The following is a 16,108-nucleotide window of genomic DNA, read 5'->3' on the forward strand; positions in this document are numbered from 1 at the left end:
TAAGGCAGGTGAGAGTGTTTGAGGCTGCCACGGGGCAAAGACTGGCACTAGTTATAAAAGCAGCACTTCACAATCGAGGCACAATATTGTAACACCTAAGGAAGAAAATTATTGATATACGTTTTTTAACTGTTACTGAGCTAGCCTTGTGCTAGAAGAATTGATGATCAGCCAGCCCCCCATTTCAGAGTATACAGAACTATCCTTTGCTTCAATAAGATTGTGATCCATTTTTTTTGTGTTTATTTATTTTCTTTTCATATTTTGTACCTATTCGACTGCAGTGGCTGTTAAAGGAATCATTTGCAAGAAATCTAATCCATGTATGGACGACTTGAGGTCAAGAGGCTCCATTGTAAAGTTTGTCCCCCATCTGTGTATGTCTGCTAACAGTTGATACTGTGTGCCCAGTTGGATTCAACACTTGATTACTTGGTCTTGTGTTATTGACTAAAAAGGATTGAATGAAAATGATGAGGTTTCACTGCTTCACATTTGGATTATCCCTTCTTTCAGGTATGTACTTATTTTCCGTTTTGATCTATATACAGTAGGAAAGTTTTGCCCATGATTTAAACTGCAAGTTCTTTAAATCTTTGATTAAATGAGTATTTTACATAAATACATTATTAAACATGAATACTCTCACCTGTCTTCCGTCAGTATATAATCTAAGAGGCGAGTAGCAGCTTAATTATTGTAAACTATTTCCCCCCCTAAAGTAAGGGAAAATAAACATATTTTAAATTTAGCTAAACAACAACAAAAAATTATATAATAACTTAATATGAGATATAATTACCAAGGTAATCAGTGGGTCTACTTGCCTCTGTATTATCTCCATATAATGTATGGGGGGAAAAACTGCCCAAAGTGACATTGTTTTTCTAATTAAATTATTGTATCTGCTCATTGGATAATTTCCTTGAGTTTGATTTTTATCTTAAATAATACAGATGTTATCACGACCTGCCTCGGAAACAATGAGATCTGAAATATGCTTCCCACACACACTTAATTAGAAAACTGCCTCATAATACTGCTTACACAAACAGTGAAAATATCAAACTCAAACCTGTTATATCAAAGTCATCAGTCTCACACCAGGGGGAGTCCACATCCTTTTTTGAATTTATTAAAAGTGCCATGTTGAGGTTTGAAAAATATTAGTTTTGTCCGTTTTATGCATATTTTTTTTAGGAATGAATATTATATTCATGTATGTCCCCATGTATTCAAAATGAATTTAAATTTAGGCACTCTAAATAAGTACATTTCACACTGTGAGAAGCGCAGTAATTTTGATTGGTCAGCTTGGTGCCCTTCAAAAGTAGTGTTCTTTAGTGCCAGACAAATGTATTCCAAGTTGTTATCCTGTCCAAAACACTGGACTGATCTAACCCTGGATTGAAATATAGATCCATTCCTATGATACTGGTAGCTACATCTATGAGGACACAGAATAAGTCCACCTTAAATCTGTTGTGTTTATGGTATGGTTGTTACAGCTTTCTGCAGACAGCAGAAATGGCATATTACTGATGTCATGTTGGCAGTGCACAGATGTAGTAGATAGTAGATAGTATGTGGAAACACTGCTCAAAACTTATGTTTGCAGCCCTTTTAGTGGTTAAAAAACTAACGGGTACCATAAAGCTGGGGTCAGCATTTTCAGAGGAACAAGAAAGTATTACATAGATTTGATGAATACCAGGCCTAAATGTGGACTTCTCAGTTTAAAGGTGACATATCACGTTTTTTTCATCAATATATATTGGTCTAAGAGGTCCCCAAAACATGTCTTTACAGTTTATGCTCAAAAAAACACTTTGAAATCAGATTTTGGCATGCCTGAAAAGCCCTCTTCTTCAGTCCTCCTCAGAACACTCTGTTTTCCCTCTGACCACGCCCCCTCAGGAAGTGGATGTGTCTCGGCTCCCCAGCACGTTGATCTAATGTTTACATGTTGGCTGAATATGCACGGCTGCTCAGAGATCGCGTTACTTCAACCCTCTGAATCTGATCCAGAATCTGATCCTGACGGAGAGGCGCCTGTAGCAGGACCTTTCTGAACCATTGGTCATAGATTTAGTGTTTCTTGTTGTTTTATTTATCAGTATGTTGACGTGTGTCTTGGTATACAGCTACGAACATGTAGCTATGTGGCTATGCTAACTAGCGCTAGCACTTATCCATGACAAATAAAAATCATCTACTATATCTTCAAATCTGCAGGCCTGGGGAGTAAAACCGACCTCTGCCAGAAAGGCAGCAGGACCTTTTATGAAGGATTGGTCACAGATTTAGTGTTTCTTGTTGTTTTATTTGTCAGTATGTCGACGTGTGTCTTGGTACACAGCTACAGCTACAGCTACGAACATGTAGCTATGTGGCTATGCTAATTAGCGTTAGCACTTATCCATGACAAATAAAAATCATCCACTAGATCTTCAAATCTGCAGACGTGGGGAGTAAAACCGACCTCTGCCAGAAAGGCAGCGGGACCTTTTCTGGAGGATTGGTCACAGATTCTGTGTTTCTTGTTTTATTTGTCAGTATGTTGACGTGTGTCTTGGTACACAGCTACAGCTACGACATGTAGCTATGTAGCTATGCTAACTAGCGCTAGCACTTATCCATGATAAATAAAAATCATCCACTAGATCTTCAAATCTGCAGACATGGGGAGTAAAACCGACCTTTGTGTTTATTAAGACAGCCTACAACTAGCATGCCTCACTCCTAAGCTCCTTGTTACCACACATTTTTGCAGGTAATGAAATTAAATGAATTTTAATGATGATCGAATTAAGCCGCATTTATCAAGACTTGATCATTTTTACGCTGGGATTGGTCAGATACGAATGTTTCATAAATCACACGTGTGCCCTGTCGTAAGACCAATTCTGTGCTCAGATCTGCACCTGTTTTCATACAAAATTGATAAATGAGGGCCACTGATCCAAATGTACTAAACCTATGTTGTCTACGCTGCAGTGTAGGAGCTGCGGCAATCCAACCAGCTAAACTCTGGCTTGTCCAAAGAGGACTTGAGTCGTAGTTATGTTTTCTGTGGCTTTACTGTGGCTCATCATGATACACAGATAGAAAGAAAACTGTAATAGACAATACCAAAAATCACAATTTGCTGACATCACGTGGTTTTCACAGTGTAAATAAATTATCTTTTTAACTACCACAAATGCTTTTTAAATGTAAAAAAAAAAAAGATGTATAATATTTTAACCTTAACTTATCATTAAAACTATGAAATAAATCATTTATGTCTATCTATTACAGTGTCAGAAAAGGATGAGACAAAGCCATGTGCTCTCACAGAACTGACTCAGGACAGGACTGGAAAAAGTTGTCTACAAACATGACTAATGACCTTCAAAATAAAATAGGTCTTACCAAAATAAAAGCCTTAACAATCTTTTTGCCTGAAAGGCAACACAATACCTATACTGGATTATTCTTGATACCATTGTTATCTTTCTAATATAATATTGATTGTTAGTTGCCCTCTTGACTGCTCTTGCATCCCAACTAAAAGCACCAGCAAAAACCTTTCAAATCACATCTTAATATCAAAATAATACATTTTTTAAAAGGCAAGGAATAGTTTGTATTTATATTATTCGTTAATCTTAAAGTACTTTCATTCTACATGTAACAGAATAGCTTTCTGTGACACATTTAATTTTGTTTGTTTGTTTTTTCTTTGCAGTCAGAGTAGAAAAAGAGAATTTCCAATGTTTCCTGACAAAACAAACAAAAGGTACACCTGTCACAGAGGATTTGCTTTTGAGGAAGGAAAATGGGATTGGTCATGGCAGAGAACCAATACCTCAAGAAAATTCACATCAACACAAAGCTCTGGCAGTGACTGTCAAGTTTCCAGGGGCGGGTTTGTTTGACACCAGACCAACGCCACCTCATGAGAAAATACAAAACACAAAAGCAACAGCTACAGTTGCCTCACCAAGTGAAGAACAATTTGTTTACATAAATGGGCAAAACTATGCCATGCTATCAAGAGACGATCCATCAGCTGTGATGATTCACACTGGATCAGAAGAACCACTGATTACTTATAATGAGATTGTTTTCTGATCTACAGAAGCTGCATTTGAATCAATAATGAATGGTACTTTGGAGCCTGAGGTCTGTTTGTCTGCAGATGCAGCAGTTATCTGCATCTCCTCCTCCTGTAACTTATAACCTAGCTGCACCATATAATGACAGTGATGACTAACGATCTCAAGGTGAGGATGAAAAGGGAATTTCAAACCTGGGAATAAATGAGTATCGTTTGATGCAATGCAATCTATCATCCAAGGTGATACAAGAGACGATTCAGTGAGAGGAAATGGTGGGGCAAACTTGTGTTTGACCTGCCAGAAAGACTGGAGAGCAGCATCCACTGAGAAATCTCTGGCTCTGCCTGCTCTTTCACCTCATGGCTGTTCAAACTCTCTGAGTACAGACAGTCCCGCTTTAGAATTCAGTCAATTTGCAGCCTAATTACACGGTTTAAATCAACAGTCAGCTGAAGAACAAGAAGACACTGTGGACAAAGAGATCAGTCATCAAAACATGAGCAAGAACTCTACTTTCAATGTGGGGGAACAATTGATTCACAATTTAACATTTTCTGCTTCATCCTTCAATGAAACCGTGAATCAAAGACTTTTGAAGGTTCCCAAATAAAATACTCTCACTCAGACATAAGAGGAGCTGCATTTCAAACGCATTATCTGGTTGAGGTGTTGCCAGTTACAAAAAAGACACTCGGAAACAATCATGGCAAACCTATTTCAGGGATAGCTCAGTCACAGAGAGGCCAATTTCAGCAATCTCAAAGCTTCATGGCTCATTGAAGTTACTTAATACTTTCAAGAAACCTTTAAAAAGGCAAAAAATAAATGGTTTTAAGCATGGTAGGCATCAGGGGACAACAGTTAAAAGAAGAAAAAAAAATGCTTCCCACACTTGCTCAACAGCCTCTAAGAATTTGTTCCTCCTCATCCAATATTTGGACTTCAGAAGTGATTCAGTCAGTAGAAAGCCCGTCATGACAGAAGCTCCTGACAGCAGTGAGCAACAAGTTTCAGGAGGTAATGATCAAAGCAGGGCATCACATTCAACTGTAAGGATGACGCTGAGGGATGCTCATCCTGGGATGACTTCTGTGAAAAATCCTGAGCCTCACACGCTGACAGAAAAAACTGCATCATTGAGAAGCCAAGCAGTAGCCAAGCTCTCCAACAAAAGACCTATACTATGTTGTTACTGACAGAGTCCACCAACAGTTTTGCATCTATAACCACCAAGAGACAGCTAACAGATAAACAGGATTCTTTGAAGTTACACACAGTAAACAGAAGTGTTACACAGCCTTCTGTGGATCCCTTAGTGCCAGTTATGTGGAATCAGCAGATTCCATTTCTTACAACAAGAAAAGTTTTCACTACTGTGAAGTTTTTTTTATGAAACAAAGACAGAACTTTTACCATAATGTGTTTGTGTTGACTCCAACAACACAATCCAGCAAGTTGTTTTCTGAGGGACCAACAGAAGACAAACTTTTAAGGGGAGAATCAGAAAACACGCGTTGCCAAGTTAGGACTGGTGAGGGACTTCTGTGTTTAGAAAAATAAAAACTAACAATGCCACCTTGAGACTTTCACCCAAAGAATGTTAACGATATCTTATTTTAGTTCCTGACCCTGCAACAGAGGGTAAAGTGTAACTAAACCCCAAACCACTTTTTTTTTAGCTGAGAACATATTTATATAGGGATTTAGTAGTGCTGTTAATCAATGTTGGTCTTGATCCAACAGCTGAGCATAAAGTATTAAAATTCCTCAAATTGTGTTGAAAATATGTGTAGAGACTGCCATCTGCAGGTCGAAACCCCTCTACTGCAATGGAGTTTTTCTAATGGCTGGCTGAGTTCACTGTGACATATTTGGTACTTGCATCTGTCATCGTACCCTACATAACCTACCTCACCACATTCCACAAACTCCAGCCGTGTCCAAATTGATACATTGACGTTCCAATGGCATTTTTTGAAATTCCTGGGTAGATGCTCTTCAGCGGAAACTAGGGGGTTTAGTTACCCTTTAAGAAAACACAGGTTAGCCCACAAATGAACACAGAGGTATGTTTAGAAAAATATAAATACAATCTTTATTTAATTGTTCAGAAATAGTTTTTAAAACACAATTTAATTTAGCAATACCTAAACTTTCACTGAGCAGAGTCTCATCAAACACTGTTACTGAGTAGTCTCCTTCAACACTGAACAAAAACTAAGCTGTAACCTAAACTAAAGGCAAAAGAAACACTGTTGTAACTAAACAAAAGTGTAACTTAATCTAACGTAACAGAAGTAAAGCTAAAAAAAACCCAGCCTCAAAGACCTGAAATAAACCATCTAATAAGCTTCAAACTAAACAACTAACTCAAGAAAAAGATGAAACAAAATATACAACAAAAAGACAAGATAAACCAAAAGACAAGAAGACAAGGCAACAGTGGCAATCTGTAACGAAAACATAATACATTTACCACTGATCAATTCACAAAAAGGCACAGTACAGATGGATGCTACAAACAATTGAGGTTTACCTCGGCTGTCCGCGACCCTACCACATTACTCCGAGCTTGTCACTCTCGTACCGCGTACCGTCTGTGCACTAGACACACCGAGATCCATAAACACCAAGGAACACTGTCCTGGAATGAAAGTCAAAGTTACTCGCACATAAGCTCAATGAACAACTCTTAAACACGGCTCATACCTGCTCTCAACCCAGAAGCTCTGCAGAGACTGAAGGGAGCTCCGTCAGGTAAATTTATCCCTGCAAAAGAAACAAGTAACCCTGATGATTGGTTCCCACCCAGCTGAGGGGCATAACCTGCTATTACCATTACTGCATCGAACCACCTCGCTGATCTGCGGTAATAAACAACAGAGATTTAAGCAATGAGCCACTAGTCGTCCGCAATCCTCTGGCAGCAGAAGATGAGGACAAAGAGATAATCAAGACTGGGATAAAGAGATGTTAAAGTTACAGGGGGAATTGACCGAGCAAGATGGAAAGTTTGGAAACGAAAGAGATGCATTGTTTCTATTAGATAAGATGGAAGACCAGGAACAAGAAAAAACAATCACAAATAGAGTAGAGATAACTCAAAAACACAATCCAGGGGGCAGATAAATTGGACAAACGTGAGGTTAAAACAAACAGATAGGTAGGTAACTTTGGAAAAGTGTAACTTCTGTGGTAATGTCTGGAGGCATCACTGTGCTGAGACCCATCAGGCCTGGACCTGACGGTACGTCTTGAGGCATTACTGTGCTGAGACCCATCAGGCCTGGACCCGACGGTATGTCTTGAGGCATCATTGCGCTGGGACTTGGACCTGCATCGGGAGACATTGTTGTATTATACCTGATGCTCCATTCACCGCTGGACGTTGTTCCATTTAAATTTGAATGACTTGGCAATTTAACAACTCACATAACATACCATGAAATGCCTTACCTTGTTTCTTTACCTAGAGTGATAGCCATCCATGGCATGACTTCTGGCTGCGTGTCTAGATCATGAAAAACAAGGAACAAAGAATGTTCTTACATTTCACAAAGCAAAGTGATGAGATGAGTACTAACTGGGTGTTGACAGGTCAGACCCTAAAAAAGACAAAGAATGTTCAGAGGTGGAAAATTATCAAAATGTAAACAAAAAGGTGAATATTTCTGATAAATACTAACTGTGTGTTGATGTTGCCCTTCCCCCAGATCCACTGGCATGCTCCACCAAACCAGACAAGTCTGAAACATATGATTGAGCCTGTAACAACTGTCTAGTGTGGAAAGAATGTGTTTAGTGAATATTGCAAAGGGAGAAGCAAAAACTCATGAGGAGTGGACATTTCCCTGCCCTGAGAACTGTACCCACGCTCCGCTTGTACGGACATGCCTTCACCTCCAGAGGCTGAAACACATCCAAATCAGCCTGTAACTATCATGTTGTCTATGCAACACATTACCATGCTTCATAAGTTGTCATCAGTAGTCGCAAGCATTGTCTAAGATAGCTGTGCCCTGAATGGGCTGCAACTTATTTGGTTGAGCAGGGTGGTGTGGCCGCTTGACACCTAGAGGTCAGTAAAGAAAAAATAAGTATATCCATCTCTAACATTTTTACCAAATTTAAGAATTTGATTCATTTTGAAACTGGAATTTCAAATTCATTGTAGAAAATCATTACCCCCCGACATATAACAGTTTTTATATTGCAAATGTATTAATTACTTGAGTTTGAGAAAACATACGATTTCTTATGACACCCTCTAGATTTTCTTTTTTTTTTTGCGGTTCCTCGATCTCATCTGCACTGCCTCATCCTCCTCAATCTAACTGGTCATGTTGTTGTTCTCACTCTGCTGGTGACAACGTCTCAAGGCAGATGGTCCAACGAACTCTGCACCCGGCTGGATTCCATGGACACAGACCAAGGAGGATGCCACTTCTCCAGATAAGGCACACAAAAGCCCGCTTGGCCTTTGCAAATGCTCATCTGGACAAAGAAAAGACTTCTAGTCTTCTGTTTTATGGTCAGGTGAAACAAAAATTTGATTGTTTGGCCACAATGATATCTATATGGCAAGCCGTTCTGGAAATTAATGTATATTGAATGAAAGTCTGAATATATTGAATGAAACTCAATATATATCGAATGAAGTCTAAATATAATGAATGAAAGTCTGAATATATGGAATGAAACTCGATATATATGGAATGAAAGTCTGAATATATGGAATGAAAGTCGATATATATGGAATGAAAGTCTGAATATATTGAATGAAACTCTGTATATATGGAATGAAAGTCTGAATATATGGAATGAAAGTCTGAATATATGGAATGAAACTCGATATATATGGAATGAAAGTCTGAATCTCTGTCTTCACTTTCCAAAGAATATCCTCAGAATAAAGTTTTAGAACTTATATTTCCTGTGACTGCAATACCAAAACCACTCCTAAAACTTGCCCAAACAATTGGAGTTGGCAGAGCAACTGTTTCCCCACACAGCAGTACACATATATCAGCTCCCCTAAACAGTAACATGTTGTATTTCAACACCTCGCATTCAAGACTAACACGTGGCTTCCTGCGAGCTCAGCCCCACTTTTCAGGAAAACTCTCAGTGTATCAATTATTCAGAGGATCTTTTATGAAAGGCAGAACTTTCGTACTTCGGGTTGGAACACAAATTCACTTTTACAGACAACAGATGAGAGAGAGCAAGCAGAACAGATTACCCAAGCCAGGGTCTATGAATCGAGTGTCAATGGCCTTTTAACCTCCACCATGATTGAAAAAGTAAATTAATTTACATCAGTGACTCCTGCTCTGCTCAGGCAGATGCAAAATGATTCATCAACCAGGACACCCACAGCAGCTTTGTCATCTGAGGTCTTGAACCCAATTGACCATTTGCAGCCATACCCAAGACAAACCCTGACTCAGATACCTCTGTCTTCCTCTTTTGACGTGATTACAGGTCAGCCATGCTCTTTTAATCTGTCAGAACGCAGGGCCCATTCAGACACTTGGCATGCATTTCTTGATGATAACAAGCGGAGATCTGTACAGGCCCAAATGTCATCGGTGAGCCCTAAAACAAGAAACAATCAATTTTCCTTCAGCAGCACTTCACCCCTGCTAAATCTCAAGATGCTTAGAAGTGACAGCTTACCTCGCACTCTTGGCTTGATGGGGCTAACAATATCAGCCTCAAGAAGAGATACGGAAATAGTAGAGGGGGCTCTGGTAAGTCCTCTGTAGAAGCTGTTGATGAGACAAAACGAGCTGCTGAGAACAACAGTGTGCATATGATGGTGACAATAAATTATTCCAATGTAGTCACAAAGGACAAAAAACATAGATGAAAAGGGAGGTTACCCTTTTGTGGGACAACCAATTGGCAGGCATGAACACCCCAGGAGTAACAGTTATGAATCCGACTCTTGGCCTATAAAACAAACTGAGAAACTAGCAGTAAAACACACTAATGAGAAGAACCACAATGAGCTGCCTAGTGAAGAAGGCAATACAGTGAAAGCTACTCTTGAGAATAATCATCTTTTACAGTTGGGAGGACATCAGGAAACTAGTGCTACGCACCTTACGTTAGCAAATCAAACCAACCTCAAGATTGAGCAGGCAATGAATGAGGATTTTGAGCCTGTTATGAGGGATTCTGTGGGTGGTACAAATGATCCAACTGACAACACTAGTGATAGTGTGCCAGAAATACCCATAATCCAGGCTAATGATGTGCCTACCAGTACAATTTCTGACAGCCAACGCCCTGCAGAAAAAAATATTGAAAAGCGACATGATCCCGCTACACCACAAGCCTCCATGGGCGATGGGGTTTTTCATATTCCACACATAAATATCAGGAGTGACCTTAAAATCCCCATTATTTTCACACTGCAGATTGCAGACCAGATAATGACTGTTGCCTCTGAATTTCAGATAACCTCTACTAAAACCAATGATTTTGTGTCTGTGAAACTGGCGGACAGCAAAAGCGGTCTTATTTTGTCCCCAGAAGCACATAAATCAGGGCTGACCATGAGTGAGAGAGTGCCAGTTGTTACTGAAAAGTCATCTACCATTGGAAATGCTGAGAGTATGCTACAGTTCAATAATCAAACCAAACCTGAAACTTCTACTTCTGGCAAACTCACCCCTGCTTTCAAAGTGAAAAACACGACAGAAACAAGAAGTATGGAGTAGCCAGAGCATGAAAATTCCACAGAGGATATCGAACAAAGCCAACACACCCTGCTTGGTATAATTGCAATAACAAGTCCTATCAATGGGTGGGATGTTCAGGCAGATTTACTGAACAGCGCTACAGTAGTTAGAAAAGTAAATTGTTTTTCATTCAAAGACTTGAAAACAACCATGGTGGAAAAGAGTGCTTTTGAAGCCCATCCGCTGCATGAAAATCCACAACTGAGCAGTGGAATCCAGCGTAAGGAACACACATCACCAACAAAGACCTCAGCAAGTCGAATGATAGTCGGTGAATCAACTGAGATAACAGAGGTAAAGAATAAAAACAGCTGTGGGCCGGCTGTGCCAAGTCAGGCGCGATTAGACAAACAACAACTGAAGTAGGTGGAATCGATCATTTAGCTCGAGAGAAAATGTAGAAAACACAGACTGTATATGGGAAGAGATAATCTAAATAAATCTGACGCTCGAGGCACAAGACTAGAAAATCCTAAATGAAGCACTGACTATCCTATACCTGGAAAAGCTGCACCACAGGCTGACATTGCAATCAAGCGGCAACCTCCAGTCTCAAACTATGAAGCCCATGCAGAAGTGTTATAAACTGCAATTCATTGAGAATCCGCTTGAGGCTGGCTGCAGAAACATCAGAAACCACATAGACACTGATTCAAAAAAGACGATCTTTGCAGCATTAATAAACATGTTTACAGCCTGGTTCAAAAAACAGCTTGGCTCTACATAGCTAGTTCCTCTATCGGCACACACTGTACGGGGGGTGAATTTTTTTCTAACACGACGGTTCAGAAGATATTAAGATTACGAGTTTTTGCCCAAATAAGGACATGACTGACTTGACTCCCAGACTGGAACACATAGCAGTTGGTTAGGAGGCTCAAACTCCACCTCTTTGTGTCACACTATGCCTGTTTGAGTTCCGCATTTCCAATATGGCTGCAGCCGTCGATTGGCTTCAAAACAGCGCTCAGGAACAGATGGGTGACGTCACGGATACTACGTCCATTATTTAAACAATCTATGATTACAATTCGTGCATCACTGTCATCAACCTCCACCAAATCTCATGGCCGTGCCGCTGTTGATAAGACTTTGACACAAAATGTTAACAGTGTGAACAATGAAACTTCAACATGGAGAGTAGCTGCTCAAAGTTATTATTTGGAGGGACATGGGACTCTTGAGCAGACTGAGTTTGCAAAGAAAACAACACAAAGACACTAACATAGAGACCTCTAAAAAAGCAGAGGTCACTTTATCTGAACCTGAAGCAACCATTGTGAAGGCTATTGAGCAGATACTCCCAGCTGAAAAAAATACAAAAGCACAATTAAATAGAGGAGCCACAGCTGACATATTTGAAGCTCAAAAAGCCACCAGGTCAGGGCATTCTTTGTCTAAAGGAGAGACAACATTAACACAGTCTGAGCACAGGCTGGTACTACCCGAGCAAGCATCTGAATCAGAGCAAAAGAGGCTGAAACAGAGAAGAAGGAGCTCCCCTCATCTGTATCTCTTTTGGTAATCGTTTTGTGCAACTTTTTGATCCAAGATTCTCTGTTGATCATACATAAAAAGTTAAAGAGTGTGTGCTGTACTCGAGTGTAGGATGGTCCTCCCTGTCGTCACATAGGAAAAAACATTGGCATCTTCTTATTTATAAATGCATCCTAAAACTACTTCCCTCTTACCTCCTCGCATATATTGCACGAAAGAACTCAGGAAGTCATAATGTTCGATCTCAGGATCTTTTAATACTATCTGTTCCGAGGGTCAGGATTGAACTTGTGAAAAAGGCCTTCAGGTTTTACTGCTCCCTCGACCTGGAATGCCTTACAAAAGGGTCTAAAACTGTCTGACATGATATCTTTGAATGCTTTTAAGCCGTCCTTAAATGACTTGGAGGCTGAAGCATCTGTCTGTAGATGTTTTGTTTAAATGTGACATGCTGTTTTTCTGGAGGTACCTGTTGTGTAGATGTTGTATGCATCTGCTATTTGTATGTCTATTGTAAAATTATAACTCTGTAACTGTGCTGCTGCCTATCTTGGCCAGGACTCTCTTGGAAAAGAGATTTTTAATCTCAATGAGCATTTCCTGGTTAAATAAAGGTTATACTAATAATAAAACAATAAAATAAATAATAATAATAATAATAATAATAATAATAATAATAATGATAATGATAATAATTATAATAAAGAACCATAGACCACTGGTGAGTTATGCTTAAGAGGAAAATCCATCACAGTGAAATGCTGCTTTACTTTTCTAGTGAATTCAAATTGCCACAGTGTTGTGTTTTCAAGCAGGTACAGGTCTGTAAACACTTTTTGTTGAAGCATTCATGCCACTACAAAATCCAATATTGGAGTGACTTCTGTTTTAAAGCCTTGGAATTATGATCCAGTGTTTTGGGCTCAAACCTTAAAAGCAATCAATAATGGATGAAAAATATTTGACTATGGTCATGTTTTAGCCATAAACTTGTGTGTCTAAGTTGATCAATTCATTACCTTTTCACACCATGCTAAACTATACATTCCCATTAACTAAACCTAACATGCTAAAAACTCTTCAATGTAGGTAAATGTGCAAAACTAAAGGAACATATGCAGAACAAGATACTCGACAAGGTAAAAATGTAAAAAATCAGAATGTTATCTTTGAAATGTTAGACAGTTAGCACACTAACTTTAGTATTTAACCCTGCAAAGCTATACAGCCTTTGAGATCCTGAGATACTGGTTTAACTTTGGAGTCGTGTTTACTGAATTTATTGAAAAGGATGCTATTTGGCAGCCTATGTGAATCACTGTCAAAGCTCCCTTCAGTGCACTAACTCTGAGCTGCAGGAGAGTTTCAAAACAGTACCTGCTTACTTTTGATCAAAGATGTGAGCGCTGCAATCAGTCACTGTGATGGATTTATAAGCAGGATTCAGTGCTGTAAAGTTGAGTTACAGCAAAATGGATGGAAGTAAATTAAAGCTTTGGAGGTATGAAATAAATCCTAAACCTTCTGAAACTCACTAAACATATTATTGGGATCATGCCCTGCATTGATGAAATTATTTAATTGAAATGTACTACAGTATGTAGTACAGTATTGTCAAAAAAAAGCAGGTATGGTCAAGTGGTTCAAATACTAACACTTTCCTGTTGCAAACTGCAATGATCCTAATCTATTTGCAGTGTAACAGAACTTTCAGATGACCTATGTGGCACTGGGAACTACACAGCACAAATGAGTCTGAGCCTAGGCAGAGATTTACGGCTTGGTGATGCTATGCCGGCCCTGGGGAACAAGAGTGGTTATAAACCTGAAGACAAACAACAATCTATGAAACCTTGAGGTCACCTCCTGTTGCCTGTCCTCAACCATCCAGCCTGACCTCACCATCTCCACTTGCTGCCTTTTCTACACTGGGAAGTCTTTTATAAGATGGATTTAAGAGAGATAGATGCAGGTGTTTGTAATACCAAAGTGAAAAGGCTAAATTCAAGCAAATGATAAGAGGAAAAGGGGCTTGAAAAGGCTATTCTTCTGAGGTATGAAAGCTTAAAATAGGAAAGCAGAGTCAGCAAATACAGCAACTACATGCTGCGAAATTTACAGTACATTAACTGGGCTCTGTGCAGCCATCTGGACTTCATTTTATGAAAAGAGAAGCAGCAATAGCTGTTAAAATGCTTCTGAAAGATAGCATTTTGAGACAACCTGTTTTGTCAACATCCTCTCTTCACAGTGACATAATCAAAATTTGGCTGTGACAACACATGTCAAATGTTCTGCTGAGTAAGCCTGTTGAATTGAATTGAAATGTTGCTTAATATGGTGGAATTGGACTTGCAAATTGAAATCCTCACTTTTGCTTTATACAAACATATAAAGGCACATGAAGGCATGAATAATGCAAAACTTTAACCTCTTTAATAGGCATTCCATACCTGGCCTGCCTCCCAATGCTTGCAAACCTGTTTCAAGAGTTGCCATAATTCATATCAATCCAGGGAGTTGCAGATTCATATTTTAGAGCTTAATATTCTCTGTTCAGTAAACAGGACTGCCGTAGGTTGATGGTGTTATCTCTCTGAGCCAGCATCACTCAGATAGATTGAAATACAGAGCACTCTTTCACCCTTTGAGAGGCAGGGGTGAAAACCCACTGCCTCTAAAATATTTCACGATGTGAACAGGCAGACTGTTGACTTTGACTGTCTGAACAGAGCACCTGTAAAAGCTATGTCCATCTGGGACAAACCTTTGAATATGAATGTCCCTGTGAAGGAATGAAAAAAAGGAGTAGGAAGGAACAAATCACTCCCTAGATTCTGACTGAAACAATCAGACACCAACACACTGTTGAATAAATACTAGATGATGATAGAGAAGTGAATTCATACATAAATTGAACATCCTTCTCCATGAGTAATGATACTAATCTGAGAGCCACATAAGGCGATTTTCAACTGGAGGAACTTTACCCCGGAACTACATGTGTTTTGACTGAAGAACCCAGGGCGAAAAAGTAGTTCAGGGGTTGATAATCTCCCCTCTAAAAAGCCCCTGCTAAGGGCGTAGTACTTTTCAGAAGCCCGGGGCTTTTGGGGGGCAGGGACTGCAATGCTGAGTGTGTCTGATAGGTAGATTAAACGCAGCGTTTTTATTCCGCCCGTCGTCCACAATAACATCACACACATCTATGATTCACTTGATTGCTCTTTCTTCAATTTGCTCTATCTTTTTTGTTTATTTGTACTTTTCAAAAGAAGAAGGTGTGATTCACTTGATTAGCAGCTTGTAACAGTAGTCTTCTCTCAGCCCACTGTGAATGCGTCTCTCCCACTGTTAAGGTTTTAAAAGTGACCCTGTAAACTGGAGACCTTCAGCTGAACGTGTCAGTGTTTGTGGAGTTTGTACAGCTGTTGAAACATATAGGGAGTTTTAAGATTCAATGTCCTCATCAGATAAGTATTTAATGATCATCTAAAGACTTTTATGAGGGATGCATCTGGCTGAAAGTCGGCAGTTAACAGGGTCGCTGATTATTGCGCTTATCTTTTCTCAAGTGTCGATTCAGTGAATCCATCTGTGCTGAAATATAGCATGATCTAAAACAGCTGAGTCTCTTCCATGCTAACAGGCTAACTGTTGTGTTGCTCATAATGATACCTGCCTGCCCGTCTGCTTCTTTGGTGTCATCTCTGATGAATGGCATTCGTCTTTGTCCTACTGCCCTCTGCTGGTCTGGTG

At 39.5% G+C, this 16,108-nt stretch overlaps 1 long non-coding RNA gene across 1 annotated transcript; it reads right to left on the reverse strand.

Moving 5' to 3' along the window:
* Nucleotides 1–6,256: 6,256 nt before the first annotated feature.
* Nucleotides 6,257–9,652, reverse strand: LOC117825711. Its single transcript, XR_004633883.1, has 6 exons — nt 9,558–9,652; nt 7,934–8,012; nt 7,790–7,849; nt 7,573–7,614; nt 6,813–6,872; nt 6,257–6,747 (listed from the first exon to the last, which is right to left on the reverse strand). It is a non-coding gene; the product is annotated as an uncharacterized LOC117825711 (long non-coding RNA).
* Nucleotides 9,653–16,108: the final 6,456 nt, after the last annotated feature.

This window comes from Notolabrus celidotus, chromosome 14 (genome assembly GCF_009762535.1).
Source record: "Notolabrus celidotus isolate fNotCel1 chromosome 14, fNotCel1.pri, whole genome shotgun sequence".
In the NCBI taxonomy this organism is placed as follows: Eukaryota; Metazoa; Chordata; class Actinopteri; order Labriformes; family Labridae; genus Notolabrus; species Notolabrus celidotus.